The 16,121-nt window shown below is 34.1% G+C and overlaps 1 protein-coding gene and 1 non-coding gene across 4 annotated transcripts in view; both read right to left on the minus strand.

Moving 5' to 3' along the window:
* The window catches only part of KANSL1L (KAT8 regulatory NSL complex subunit 1 like), a 96,044-nt gene that overhangs the window by 21,976 nt on the left and 57,947 nt on the right, over window positions 1-16,121 (minus strand). The gene's annotated exons all lie outside the window — the stretch shown is intronic.
* Window positions 12,864-12,968, minus strand: LOC139015853 (U6 spliceosomal RNA). The gene has a single exon (XR_011472509.1). It is a non-coding gene; the product is annotated as a U6 spliceosomal RNA (small nuclear RNA).

The raw sequence follows: 16,121 nt of genomic DNA on the forward strand, positions 1-16,121 counted from the left end.
ATTGGATACATGAATAAGAAGGTGAGTCATTTCCAAGAATTATTCTAATTATATAATATGTATAAACTTACGGGAACAGTTGCTGTTTCTAGCCTTACAAGATGCATTTGTACTTTTGATTAATTAAAATTATTTGCTCTTTTATGATGTAGCTCAGAAAGGTATAAGGAACATTTATTTGAAATTACAAAGAAAAAGTGTGCTAACCTCCCTTTTTCCATATATGGCTAGAGCATTATAAATAAAAATTAATAAAATCTGAATATTTACCATATAATTAGTTTTCTCTTGAATTTTTTCCAAATCCAGGAAACCCATTAGCCAATTTGAAACTATCCTAAATAATTATGGAGACAAGTGAGGGGCATCTAGGAAAAGGCCTTTTTTTCCCCCTGCAGAGAAAGTGAAGCCCAGGAGGCTGAAAAGGAATAGATGGAGAAATAAGAGAAAAACCAGGAGATTCTCGCCAATAAAAATGCAAATGTCTAGAGGATGTGATCAACAATACCATATGCTGCATAAAATTCAAGTAAAATCCTGAAAAATATCCACAAAATTTTTTAACTTTAACAATGAAACATTTCATATATGCAAAAGAAAATAGGAAAGGCATTAAATAACTTTTAAAAAATCCCTATACTCACCATCCTACTTTAAGATAGAACAGTATCAATAAATTTGATGCCTTTTGCCTCTTACACCACCCACATAAGCCTGTAAAAGACATTGCTACTTTCCTCCTGATAAATGCGCTGTCACCCTGTTCAAAACTCCTGATATTTTGCTGGGCACATTTGCTAAGCTTCCTTGCACCTAAAAATTACTAAATTCTAGCCAGAAGACCATGAAGATCGTCATTCTCCCCTTGCTACTTGTAACAGAGCTGTGGTGGGAGCCACTGTAACCATGTGGAGGAGGGTAATGCTCAAAACATCAAACAGGCAGGAGAGCCTGGCTCCTAGGTAACCACAGGATTAGCATGGCTGTCATGTCTAGAACATTTTCAATCTGTTACAAGACAAAGAAATAAACTTGTATCTTGTTTATGTCACTATGTGGGGTTTTGTCAAATGCAGCTAAACCTGTATCTTTCACTAATACAGTGTGCCTCCTTAATCATATTTTTCTTTCCACTTCCAGGAGTAACTGCTATCCTGAATTTTATCACTTCTTTGATTTTCTTTATAGCTTTTCTAAATAAGTCTATGTAATCCTATATAATTTACTACTTAAACCTATGGTTTAAAATGTATAGAGACAGAATGTTAATTATATTTTCCTGCTTTATTCCTCAAAATTATGTGTATTCAATTCTCATTCTGTTTATAAATATATACATTGTTTCTAGTTTTTTTATTATTATAGAGAACACTAGTGTGAATATCATTATTACAGGGATGGGCAAAAGTAGGTCTACAGTTTATATGTAAATAATACAATAATAAATAAATATTAATTACTTGCATAGCCACAACCATGAGCCTACGTTTGTCCACTCCTGGGGTGTAAGAATTTCTTTGGAGTACACTGATAGACATGGAATTACTAGGTTATACAAATACATGAACGCACACAATCAACTTGACTAGATAATTTTTTTTAAAAAAAGTAGTAGTAACTGACACTCCAACAGAGCAGACCTTAGTTCCCACTGCTTCAGACTTATGCCAACGTAAGTCTTATTTCTGCCCATCTCAGAGCATGCAAATAGTATCTCATGGTGAAAATCTGTACTGCCGTTTACTATTAGAGTTGAGCGCCCTTTCAGACCTATAGTTGGTCATTCACTTTTCCTTTGGGGAAATACATGTTTTGATGATTTTTTTTTATTGGGATGTCTTTTACTTATTGATTTTTAAGTTCACTTTACACACTCTGGAAAGTTACAAATCATTTTGTGTTCTGTATGTCACTCCCTGGCTGAGCTTCTTTTCACTTTCTTTGTCGTACTTTTTGATCAAGAGACCTTCTTGAATTAAATGTTTGCTTTTATAAATATTGATAACAGTGGCGCCAGGACCATTCAATGAGGGAAAATAGTCTTAACAAATGGTGCTGGGACAACTGGATATTCACAATTAGGAAACAGAAAAATGAAGTTGAACTCTTACCTAACACCATAAATAAAAATTAACTCAAAATGAATCAGCGACTTAAGTAAAAGAGCTTACAGCCATACATATCTTAGTAGAAAACAGAGGCAAATCTTCACTATCTTGAATTAAGCAATGGAGTCTTAGTTATGACACCAAAATCACACATACACACAAAATAATCGACAATTGGACTTCATCAAAATTAAAAACTTGTGCATCAAAAACATCAGAATCTAAAAAGAAAACCTAAAGGAATGGGTTTTTCTACATATCAAGAATATATAAAGAACTCATCTCAATAAAAGGCAAACAACCCAATTAAAAAATAAGCAAAGAAAAAATAAGCAAAGGACTTAAACAGACATTTCTCCAAACAAGATATACAAATGGCCAACAAGCACATGAAAATATGCTTAGTATCAACGGTCATTAGGGAAATGCAAATCAAAACCACAATGTGGTACCACATCACACCCACTAGGATGTCTACAAAAATAAAAGCCCAGGAAATAACAAGTGTTGCTAAGGAATAACAAGTGTTATAGAAATTTTGGGAACCTCATACACTGCTGATGGGAATTTAAAATATTTAACTGGTGTGGAAAACAGTTTAGTGATTCCTCAAAAAAGTTAAACAGAATTACCATATGACACCCCAATTCCACTACTCAGTAGTATGTGTGAAATTTGCCCCCATATTTTAACATAAATAGTAACATGAACTGTTCCATGTCTTGGCTTTTTTCCCTAGTAAATGATACATCTTACACACCTTTTCACATTAGTTTGTATAGAGCTCCCTAATTCTTTTTTATAGATTCCAGTGTATGGATACTCGAGTGTATTCAACCAGTTCCTATTGATGAACATTTGGGTTATTTATAGTTTTTGCTTTTACAAGAAATGTTGCAATTATTTTATATCATATATCAATTCACATTTAAAAAGTAACTAATTGAGGTGAAATTCACGTTACATAAAATTAACCACTTTAAACAATCCAGTGACCTTTAGTCAATTTACAATGTTGTGCAACCATCATGTCTATCTAGTTCAAAAAATGTTTTATCACTCCAAAGTAAAACTCCTTACCCAATAAGCAATTTCTTGCTACTACCTCACATCCCCAGCCCCTGGCAACCACCAATCTCTCATTATGGATTCATCTATTCTGAATTATTTCTTATAAATGGAATGATACAATATGTGACCTTCTATGTCTGACCTTTTTCACTTAGCACAATGTCTCTGAGGTTCATCCAGACTGTAACATGTATTAGTACTTCATTCTTTTATGGCTGAATAATATTCCAATGTATGTATATACCACTATTTGCTTACAAATTAATGATGAACATTTAGACTATTTCCACCTTTTGGTTATTGTGGATAGTGATGTTATGAACATGTGTGTATATGTACTTGTTTGAATAAGTGTTTTTAAATTTTGGAGGGATATACAGGCATACCTGGGAAATATTGTGGGTTCAGTTCCAGACCACTGCAATAAGGCAAGTATCACAATAAACTGAGTCACACAATATTTTTATTTTCCAGTGCATGTAAAAGTTACATTTACACTATACTGTAGTCTACTAAGTATGCAATAGCACTATGTCTACAAAAGAAAAAAATGTATATACCTTAATTAAAAAATACTTTATTGCTAAACATGCTAACCATCTTCAGTAAGTCCTATTTTTTAATTTCTTTGCTGTTGGAGGGCCTTACCTTCAATTTGTTAAAAAAATGTACACCTGTGAAATGAAATAAAGTGCAGCACAAAACAAGGTATGCCTGTAAATGGAATTTATCCATTTTGTTGCATGTTTCTGTATACGTTCATACAATTTCATTATATGAATATATTATAAGTTCATATAATCATAGTTATATGAATAATTCAAACTGGATTGTTTACAGTTTGAAGCTATTATAAACAGTGCTTCCCTGAACATTAATATACATGTCCTGCTGATACACAAAGTCACACACTGTTCTAGGGTATCATTCTAGAAGCATACTCTTAAACTACAAGTATGTTTATCTCCAACTTTACTAGAACATACCAAACTATTTACCAACATGCTTGGCAATAACTCTCCCACCAGCACTGTTACCACTGCTCTACATCCACACCAATACTTGATATTTTATTTTTAATAATTTTCTAATCTAGTGGGTGTAAGATGGTATCTTGTTCTTTTAATCTTAAATTTTTCAAATAACCAACGAGGTGGCCACTTTTTTATATTTGTTGGATGGACACAGTCTTCTTTTTATGAACGTGGCATGTTCAAATCTTTTGCTCATTTTAAACTGGTTGACATTTTTCTGTTTTAGTAATTCTTCATATTATGACTGAGTTCTATGTTGGTTATGTGTGTGGCAAATACCTTTGCCCGTGTAGCTGCTTATGCTTCACTGACTTGAACAGAAATTTTTCATTTTAATGTAGTTAATTTTATAGCTTTATGGTTTATTAAAATATTTTCCTACTTTGAGGTCATCATATATTCTGAGGTACCTTTTAAAATGCCTTTTAATGTTTCCTTTTATATTTAATTCTATAATCCACGTGTGGATGAATATTGTACATGGCAAGGGATAGAGATTCTATTGTATTTTTTCCCATATGAATAACCAATTTTACTATCACTATTAAATTAAGAGTATCCTTTCCTGACTGCTCTGTACTACCATCTGTCTTAAACCAAGTGTCCATTATATACTGGGTCTGTCTCTGAGCTCTCTAAGCTTTCACTGATTATTCCTCTAGCCCTGCACCAATACCACATTGTCTTACCTCCTATAGCTTTAAAATCTGGTAGAATAAGTCCTCCCAATATATTCCTTGACATTGTCACAACTACATTTAAACTTTTGTATTGCCATATAAAATTTTTAAAGAATTTGTCACATTCCAAAACAAACCAAAAACCCCACTACACAAATACACAAAACCACTTTTTGAGATTTTAATAGGCAATGTATTAAAGCTATGAGTCAATATGAAAAGAATTGACTTCTTGCATTATAGCATTCCCATTTATGAATATATGTACCACTTATCTAGATGTTCTTTAATTCCTCTCAATCAAGTCTTACTTCTGTAACAGATTTGTACACCTCTAGCTAGACATAGTACAAAGTACTTCATAAATTTTGAAAATATTGTTAATCGTATCTTTAAAAATTAATTATACTTTTTTCTGGAAAATAATTTTATAAACTGATTATGAATTCAAATAATTCATGTGTTTATTATCTTGGATTTTCTACAAAATACAACCTACAAATGACCATTTTGATGCTTCCATTATAAACTATACATCTTTTATTGTTTGTCCAACTGTGCTGGATTTCCTTGCAGTAAATGGTGGAATACAAATGACCACAGTGGGAATCCTGTGTCACTCCCAACCTGAAAGGAAAAGCCTTCAGAGTTCACCATTAAATGTGATGTTTAACATACACTTTTGTAGATACCCTTTAAAAATCAGATTAACAAAGTTACTTTTCTTTCAATGCAGGAAAAGTAGTTCTTTGAGAGAGGTTCATAGCTATACAGGACTACCTCAGGAAACAAGAAAAATTCCAAATTAAAAAACAACAGCCCTGTCCCAGTGGCTCAGTTAGTTGGAGTGTAGTTCAATACCCAGTCGGAGCACATACAGGAGGCAAACCAATTGATGTTTCTCTCTCTCTTCCTTTCCCTCTCTCTAAAAAATATCAATAAAAAACATATCCCCGGGTGAGGATTAAAAAAAAACACACAATAGAAAAGATCAATGAAACTAAATTGTTAAATTGACAAACCTTTGGTGAAACTCATCAAGAAAAAGAGAGCCAAAATAAATGAAAGAGAAGTTACAACCAACATCACAGAAATATAATAATTAAAGAAAACTATAATCATATGCCAACAAATTCAAAAATCTAGGAAGAAAAAGATAAATTTCTCGATACATATAACCTTCTAAGACTGAACCAGGAAAAAAAAAAGAAAACCTAAACAAATTATTAGCAATGAAATTGAAGCAGTAATAAAACTCCCAACAAATAAAAGTCCAGGGCCAGAAAGCTTCATAGGTGAATTCTACCAAACACTTAAAAGAACACCTTCATAAAATATTTCAAAAAATACTGAAGACAAAAAAACAAACACTTTCAAACTCATTATTTGAAGCCAGCATTAACCTGATATGAAAACCAGACAAAGACATTATAAAAAAAATTTACAGGCCAATATCCATAATGAACATATATGTAAAAAATTCTCAATAAAATATTAGCAAGTTGGATTCAGCAATAAAAGAAACGTAAGGGTTATATATGTAAATTTGTGTAGCCATTATGTAAAATAGTATGGAGATTCCTCCTAAAATTAAAAATAGAACTGCCATATGATACAGAAATTCCACATCTGGGTATTTAGCCAAAGAAAATAAAGACACTAATTCAAAAAGATATATGTACCCCTATGTTCATTGCAAGATTACTTAACAATAGCCAAGACATGGAAACAACCTAAGTGTCCACTAATAGATGAATAAAGAAGGTATAATACATATATATAATGGAATATTACTCAGCCATGAACAAGGATGAAATCTTATGCTCTATGACAGCATAGACTGGCCTAAGAGGGTATTATGCTAAGTAAAGTAAGTCAGACAAAGAAAGACAAATACCATATTATTTCACTTATATGTGAAATCTAAAAAACAACAACAAATGAATACGTGAAACAAAACCAGACCAATAGATATAGAGAACAAGATGTTATTTGCCAAAGAGGAGGAAGGATGGGGGGGGGGGGGGGGGAGGAGGGACAAATGTTTTCTTAAGTCAAAGTTCATTCATGCGTTTATTTTCCAAATATTTGAGGAGTTCCTAAAAAATTACTATTTAAAATCAGTAGTTGAATGGTTTCACCCCAGCAAGCTAGACACTCAGTTGGGTGTCATTCATATTCGTGGAAGGAAGGGGCTGAGTTCCTCATCCCTGAGTCCCCTACATCCAGTACAGTAGAGGAGTTTGGTGCACATAAGGATGAACAAATTCATACCATACTCGTTGCCAGAGTGGGAGAAAAAACAGTACTTTCAATTCCAGAGTTCTTATCGTGAAAAGACAATATTATCAAATTGTGTTTGCTGTACTATTTAGAGATAATCAATTAATTTATCTTATCTACATACTCACTTTTACCTAAGTAGTAAACTAACTTATTTTTCAATGTTAAACCAATCATGCATCCCTGGTATGAAACCGACTTTGCCAAATTTCATGTGTTGTTGTTTTTTTTTATATATTGCTGGGTTTAGTTGTTACCATTTTGTTTAGAATTTTGGCATCTGGTAAAGAACAGAGACAACCTAAAATTTTCCTTTTCAAAACTATCCCTGTTTATATAAAGAGTATGCTAGACTCAATTTCTTTTCTTCAAGTTTGCATAGGATTGAACTATATTTTCCTTGAGATTACTCAGTGGCATTCACTGTTCAATTCAGTTAAGTCATCTGAATCTCAAGTTTTCTTGTGAGAATTTAAATATAGATTCAATTTTTTTAAGTGGTTATGAACTATTTAGGTGTTCTATTTTTTTATTATTAACTTTAACAAATGGTTTTAGAAAAATATTAAGCAGTATTTAAACTAGTACTGGCTTAGTTTCCCTCAGACTTTTTTTACATTTTAGTATTTTTCAAATACAGTTTACATTCAATATTAGTTTCATTCTTTACAAAGTGTTCCCTAAGATCTTTAAGACACTAAAAATATATTATTCCTATTTTCTAAGCAACTCCTGCATTGCATATGCAAGTGATCTATAAATCACTGCACTCATTTATGTATTTACAAATTACTTTCTAAGTAACATTGAAAGTAAATGTCATTTTAACATGTTAATGTTGATGTGACACCTTAGTACAGGAATAGCAAATAATATAGCACGTCTGTTATTAGTCCTTCCTCACTTATGGCAAACATTAATAATTAATCATAGCCCTCCCCCAAACCCAGATACCAACATCTTTCTCAAGCAGAGCTTCAGGTAGCCAACAGCTACTACCAGTCAGTTTCAGTAGGTAAGAAAGATGGGGAATATTTGTTATTCTTTCAAATATTTCTCCTTTATACACAATATAAAGGAGCATGGGTTATAAAAAAATAATCAAGGACCACACAAGTTTAAAGCAATGATTTAAGGTTTGTTTATTTAGGTTCTGAAACATGTGTTATACTCATCCACTTCACAATGAGTTTACAGAATTATGAATCAGATGACACTGAGAGCCAGATTTGGCTCATGTTCTACTGCTAGTTAATCCCTAAATAATGTAAGTATTAATTACCATTAAGACTTGACTTGGGCATTTTACAAAGTGGACTAAGCAATATCATAATTTGCTGTGCCTCTTCGTCCTCTCCTCTTTAAATTTTTTCTTTAATCATATTGAGTCAGTTAAAAAGACCAGTCATTTCTTCTTTGAAATGTTTTTTATATCTGTCCATTTCATTCACTCTTTATAACCTTACATCCGGACTACTGTAGTAGCCTCCTAATTGATCTGTTTTCCATTCTCTTCCCTGAGCATGTTGCCCTATTAAAAGGAACTAAGTCAATCTTTCAAATATATTGATCACCTCCCACACCACAACCATCATTGACTCAATTCTTCAGTGCTCTCATAATCATTGTACCATTATCATCATTGTTGTCATTCACATTTGATGAGGAGTTATATGCCAGACATTGGGCTAGGTACATTTCTTATTAATATCAACACAACTCTATAAAGTAGACCTATTTTTTCTTATTAATGTGTGATCTTAATATCAACACAACCCTAAAAGGTAGACCTATCTTTTCTCTTTATTGCTTGATTCAGCTGATGTCTTCAATTGGGGTTACCTAGCCCTCAATACAGACCCCAAGTGAAAGACTGCTTAATGGTGGCAAATTCTTTCCATCCCTGTAGTATGTATTCCCCTTTGCTGCAACCACCTTCTATTGGTGGAGTCTATTTCTCCATCCCCTTGAACCTGGGCTGGCCACGTGACGTGCTTTGACCTACACAATGCAGCAGAAATGATGTTACTGAGATCCAGGGCCTAATCCTTGAGAGACTTGCAGCTTCCTCCTGGCCATCGTGAAGCACTGTCCCAAAGGGCATGTAATAAGGCCATTCTAGCTAGCTATTGCAGGATGAGATGTCACAGGAAGAGAACTAAGTCTCCTCGACCAACAGCCAACACTACCTGCTGGGAGAGCAGGTGAGGGAACTTCTTCCAGCTCCAGCACACTGTAGCCACATGAAGGCAGCCCTACTTTTATGGATGAGAAAAACAAGGCAGTAAGTGATTTTCACAATACTACACACTATTAAGAAGTAGAACTAAGATATTATCTAAATAATGTGTTTTCCAGAATTCATTCATAAAACCACTAAAATGCGCTGCCTCCCCATAGAAAATAATTTGTACGCTCTTTAGGATTTGGTATTTATATATTTACAATTACATAAAACATATTTTCTCAAAGATACAATGTTATAAATGCTATAAATATAATTCAAGACGGTACTGAAGAAGCATATTATGGCCAAAGAAACTTTTGTTTAATCTGTAATTGCAAATGAAATTACACTTTAAAGAAAGCTATTAGCCACATTTACACTGAAAGACTTTTATACTACTAGAATGCTATTCTGGAGAACATGTCCGTATCTTAAATGTGCCTGCCAATGCATTTTCCTAAATCTAAAGATATTACTATTCTGTAGGTAATCAAGTAATATGATACCAAGCATAAAAGAACAGATTCTCTAAGAATAAAGTGTCCTTATAATGAATAGGCTCAAACAGTAAAAGATGTAATTCAGCTATATGCTATAAAGCAAAAAAAAACAACAACAAAAAAAAAACTAAAATAGCTTTAGACACAACATGGAGTTTTAACAATTGTTGCTGTGGATTGAGGTTTCAGAAGAAACAGTCTGAAACAGTTCATAAAAGATTCAGATCCCATGTTTTACTCAAGCTCATGAAAGAAGTAGAGTTAAGACAGCACTAGCACTGAAAACTATAATTTATGCTTTATTTAAATAGTGCTTTATTTAAATAGTCTTTTCATTCCACTTTGTGCTTCAGTTTCCCATATTAAATGGGTTATAAATATTAAGAAATGTATATAAAGTATCTGTAAGTTAAAATAGTACCTGGCATATGATAATTGCTTAATAAATGTTAGTTATTATTTGACATCCTCATTGGAGATTATTTTAAAAAGGGCAAAATCAAGTGAAAATACATACTAATTTATGTTTTTTATTAATTTTGACCAGCAAAGAGATAATAATCTCTGTAAATAATGATTCTAAATAATGACGCCAATCCTTATGCCTCTATTTCTTTCATCCTTTTGTTCTGGTAGAACAAATAGAATAAGAATTGCCTGTAGAAATGTGGGGGATAAAAAGGACACCTAATAACTCACAGATCTGCCTCAGGGGATTTCTAGGCAGAATGTTCAAAATGCTAATTGGTTTCATTTAATTGCCTATGATAAAGTGTGGATGGAGTAGGATGAGCTTAATAAGGATCTGTAATGCTTTCAAGCAGAATTTAGAGAAAATAGGAGCCAACACTTGTTGGTTCAAAAATAAGACTGTTCCTTGTTTCCAGCCACTCCAGACGACAAAAAGTTCACACAGTAAGAAATAAAATTTATTCAAAGATCAAAATCTGCATATGCGTAGGGCCAACTTAAGTTAAACATGAATTTTTAACTATGAGGGCATCCTTTTTCTTGAAGGGTAGTATGTGTTGGTAGCTGAGTAGCTTCATCAGTCCATTTCCTGCCTGTAAAATTTTTGGGGTTCCAACAACTTTCATTCATTTGGTCCACTCTCTATCCCTTTCTGTCTAAGCTGGAATATTTCTATTGTTATAACATGTTTAAAAACTTTGCGGGTCTCCCTGTATGTTAAGATGATCCATGTCATTAAAAAAAGTGGGTTCTCCTTAGATGTTTTCTTATAGCCCCATCTCTGTGCCTGACTTCTGCTAAAATGGTTAATCTGATCCCTGAGTACATGCCTAATTGCTCCAGCAAAAGTTTGCCCAGCCACACCCTTGAATTCTTTCCGGAGCATGCCATTACTATTTTTTGCAACAGGATGAGAATTTTCCAAATTATCAAGTTCTGGTTCCTGTTTACTCAACAGTTCCTTCCTGAATCTATCAATTTCTTCTCATATTTTACTATAAGCAAGAAAAAATCAGGAGTGCAAATTCCACACTATGCTTGATAATTTCCTCAGCTAACTATCCAAGAATTCAATGCTTACTAGTCCTATTTTCCACTTAAAAGTGGAATAATTATTCAGCCATGTTATAACAAGGACCACCTTTCTTCCCCGTCCTAATAACATTTCCTTCAGAAATCTTACCAGAAGCACTTTTAGCATTCATATTTCTAGTAACATTCCGTTCATGATGTCAAATGTTTTCTATAAGATGATAGCACCTTTGCTGTCTATCCTCCTCACTTCTCTCTCTCTCTGTATATGTGTGTGAGTATACACACACACACACTTGTGAGAGAGAAAAACATTGATTTGTTGTTCCACTTATTTATGCACTCATTGGTTGATTCTTGCATGTGCCCTGAAAGGGGACACAAACCTGTAACCTTTCAGTTTTAGGTTACTTATTAAAGCAGTACCCTACTTCCTACTAAGAAACTCCGTATTAGTTTCCTAGGGTTGCTATAACAAATTGTCACAAATTGAGTGCCTTAAAACCATATAAATTAATTTCTCATAGTTCTGGAGGCCAGAAGTCCAAAAGTAAGGTGCTGGCAGAACTGCACTCCTTTGGAAGTATACAGGGGAGAAATGTTTATCTATTTCAGCTTCTGGTGGCTCCTGGCATTCCTTGGCTTGTTGTAGTATAACTCCAATCTCTATCTCCATCCTCACATGGATTTCTTATCTGTCTCTGTGCCTCAATCTCTCTCCTTTCTCTTAGAAGGACACCAGTCACACGATTCAGGGTCCATCCAAATCTAAAATGACCTTATTTCAAGATCATTAACTTAATTACATCTACCAAGACCGTATTTTCAAATAAGGTCACTGTATTAGTTTGCTAATGACCATAACAAAATACCACATCTGCATGGTTCACACAACAAAAATATACTGTTTCATAGTTCTGGAGGCTAGAAGTCAGAGGAGGGTGTCAGCAAGATTGGTTTTTGGAGGACTGTGAAGAATCTGTCCCATGCTTCTCCCCTAACTTCTGGTTTTTGCTGCCAATCTTTGGTGCACCTTGATTTGTAGAAGAATAACTCAGTCTTCATCTTCAGACGGCATTCACCCTATGTGCATGCATCTGTGCCCAAATTTTGTTTTTTATAAGGACACCCGTTATATTGAATTAGGGCCCACCCTAATCACCTCATCTTAATTAATTATTTCTGCAACAACACTATTTTAAAATAAGTTCACATTCTGAGGTAGGGGTTAGGACTTCAATGTATAAGTTCTGGGGGGCACAATGCAACCCTACCCATATTTCATTCCACTATCTTTTGGCTTGCATTGATGGTTTCTTTCTTTTTAAAGTTAAATTTTATTTATCAATTATAGTTTACATTCAATATCACTTTGTATTACTTTCAGATGTACAACATAGTGGTTAAACTTTACAAGTTTTTCCCTGATATTTCCAGTACCCAGCTGGAACCATGCATAAAAATAATAACGCATCACACATTTGCCTGTCATCCTTGTGCAGAGGCCATGCTGATCTTCTCTGTACCATTACAATTTTAGTATGTATGCTACCAGAGAGCATGCCTTCATGGATTTTTATGAGAAGACAGCTGTAATTCTTACCCTTTTTTTATTACAGGTAAGATATTTTTATTTCTGTTTTCAAGATTTCCCCCGTCTCTTGTCTTCTGGAGTTTGAATATGTTATGCCTTGGTGTTTATTTTTTGGTATTTATCCTGCTTGATGTTCTGCTTCCTAGATATGTGGTTTGTTTCTTGTCATAAACTTTGGACAATTCCCAGCTACTTTTAATTCAAATAGTTTTTCTGCTCCATTCTCTTCTAGTCCTCCTGGTGTTTCAATTACACATTTGATACACCAGTTGAAATTACCCCCAAATTCTTGGATGTGCTGTTCTGTTTTTTGTTGTTGTTTCCCCTTCCATTTTGTCTTTTCATATTAGTTTGTAAAGTTCTATTAACTTGCTGATTCTTTCCTCAGCCATGTCCAGTCTACTGATGAGCCCATGAAAGGCATGCTTTATTTAGGTTACAGTGTTTTTGATTCTAGCATTTACTTTTGACTCTTAAGAGTTTCCATCTTTCTGCTTACATTACCATCTGTTCTTGCATGTTTTATACTTTTTCCATTAACAATTTTAACATATTAATCATAGTTAAGAGAATGCTAACATCCTGGTCATAGTTCAGCCTGGTTCTAATGATTTGTTTCTTCAATAAGTTTTTCCTAGCATGCCTTATAATTTTTTTGTTGAAAGCTATGATGTATCAAGCAATAGGACTGAGACAAATAGACCCTGAGGTGTTATATTAATCTGGCTAACAGTGGGACTGTTTTTAATGTCTGGTAGGTGCCAGAGGCCTCAAATTCCTTTAGTGTCCTTGCTTTTGTCTCCCCTGTTGACTTTTGAACTCCTTAAGTACCCCTTCTCCTCAGAGTGTATGCCTTACAGCTGTAACCCACTATTACACTGGAGTCCTGTTGGTGTGTGGTAGTGTGTGTATGGGGGTCGGGTGGGGGGAAGCATATCTACCACAGCAGCATAATCTAGTATAATCCTATGATTAAATCTCAGTCTTGGAGTGGTCTGTGACCTTAACAACTGTTTATTTTTCACTCCTATTCCAAATCAGTTGAGAAAGAAAGGCTACCGGGGCACGAGTGGGAGAAATGTTCTTCTTCCAGGAGTAAGGTTCTGATAAAATCTTTTCACCTCAAGAGTAAGCCTTGTTAAGGCCAATTCTCTGGGTTTGTTTCATACAGGTACTTCCTTCCATGTCAGAGCCACTAGGGATCATTCTTAGCTCTTCACTGTGAGAACTTAGTGGGTTGCCTAGAAGTAAAGCCCATGAAAGTGTGGGGGCTTCCGAAGAGTGTGGTCTCCAGGAGTTTTCACTCTCAAGCTAGTCTGCACTCAGCATCCTGCAATTCATCAAAATTACCATTTATTTTTTTATATGTAATACCTTAATCAATAAAGAAAAAAAATAGTGGGAAAAATTACCATTTAAGTGTTCTACCAATTACTTTAGGGCTACTATGGCTTCTGCTCCAATAAGGTAAGAGGACCTTGGCTGTGACTCTCTGAATTTGCTACTCAATTCTCTTATGAGTCTCTAAATTTTAGAGTCTAAAAAGTCCTGCTCATGTCTTTAATAATATGATAATTTGGGGGGGGGGGTAATTTATACATTGTTGTTGTAATGAGAGTGATGATCAGGCAACCATATGCTACCTAAGAGCGAAGACAACCACCGCTCTCCATCACCCTTATATAAGCTTCTTTCAACCAGTGCTCTAGTAGAGTTAAGTGCTATAGAAAATTATCTTAAAATTTTTTTTTCAATTCTTCCAAGAATGCTACATTGCTAGTACCATTCTAGGCACACAGAAGCTAGTTTATTATATAAAATAAATGACTTAGCTATTTTATCCCTTCATATTTCAATGTGTATTTCTTAGAATAAGGATATTTTCTTACATAAAAGCAAATCACAATGAGGAAATTCAACATTGATACAGTATTTTTATATAATCTACCATCAATAGTCTAGCTTTGTCAATTGTCCTAATAATTTTTCCCCTCCAAAAGCATTCTGATTTGGATCATATATTCATTTGGTTATCATAATTTTTTAGTCTTTCTTTCAATCTCTAACAGTTCCTCAGGCTTCCTTGGCTTTCATAACACTGACATTTTTTAAAGAATACAGGCCAGTTGTCATTTTTAATAGCATATTTCTGGTTTTGGCTTTGTCTGATGTTTCCTCATGATTACATCCAGGTTATGTATCCCTGGCCGGAATATTACACAGCAATATTGTATCCTTAGTTTTGATCACTCAAGCAAGGTTATCATCTGGATCTCTACCATGAAGTTAAAACCTTGCAAACATCCTGCTCCTCATCAAACCTTTCAGTCCTGACCCCAGATTTTTCACCCATTTATGATGCTTGCTCAATCAATCTTTACCATGATTACTGCAATGATTCTCTAATTTCACTTCTCACTCCACATTTATTAATCAGCATTCTACTATATGCTAAAGTCCACCCATTCCCCTTTTTATCTCTCTCTCACTCTCTTTCATTAATACAGACTAATGGCTCCTATTTTCCCAATGCTTCATTACTATCCATAGTTATTTGGATGATCAAATAGTCCCTAATTTGACCAATGAAAGCCTCTTTAAACTAGCTCCTGGCTTCTTTTGATATACCCCCATCTTTTTTTTTTTTTTTTTTGAGCACTTCGTCTTTTCTGATAACACCTAATATCTTCTTTTACCCAGCTCCTAAAATCAGCCATTTCTCCTGGTTCCTTTCAGTAGGGAATGGTATTAGTGCCAGATGTACTCACTGCTATTAGGGTAGTTTGAGTCTGGACCTGTCATATCCAATTTGGTAGCTATTATGCACCTGTGGCTATTTAAATCAAAATTTAAAAAAATTAAAAATACAGTTTCTCAGTTGTACTAGCCACATTTCATGTGCTCAATAACAACATGTATTTAATAGCTATCGTATAAGACAGCACCAATATTTATAGAACATTTCCAGCATTACAGAAAGTTCTATTGGACATTACTGTTCTAGACCCCTTCACAAGGCAAATTTAGGCAACACAAGCACATAATCACACGTACTCATAAGTTTTCACTCTCCATTACCTTTTAAATATCTCCCTATGTCCCCCTACATTAATTTTTTCTC

The sequence above is a fragment of the Myotis yumanensis genome, unplaced genomic scaffold, assembly GCF_028538775.1.
Source record: "Myotis yumanensis isolate MYYU_CA2020_CCGP unplaced genomic scaffold, mMyoYum1.0.hap1 SCAF_8, whole genome shotgun sequence".
Classification (NCBI taxonomy): domain Eukaryota; kingdom Metazoa; phylum Chordata; class Mammalia; order Chiroptera; family Vespertilionidae; genus Myotis; species Myotis yumanensis.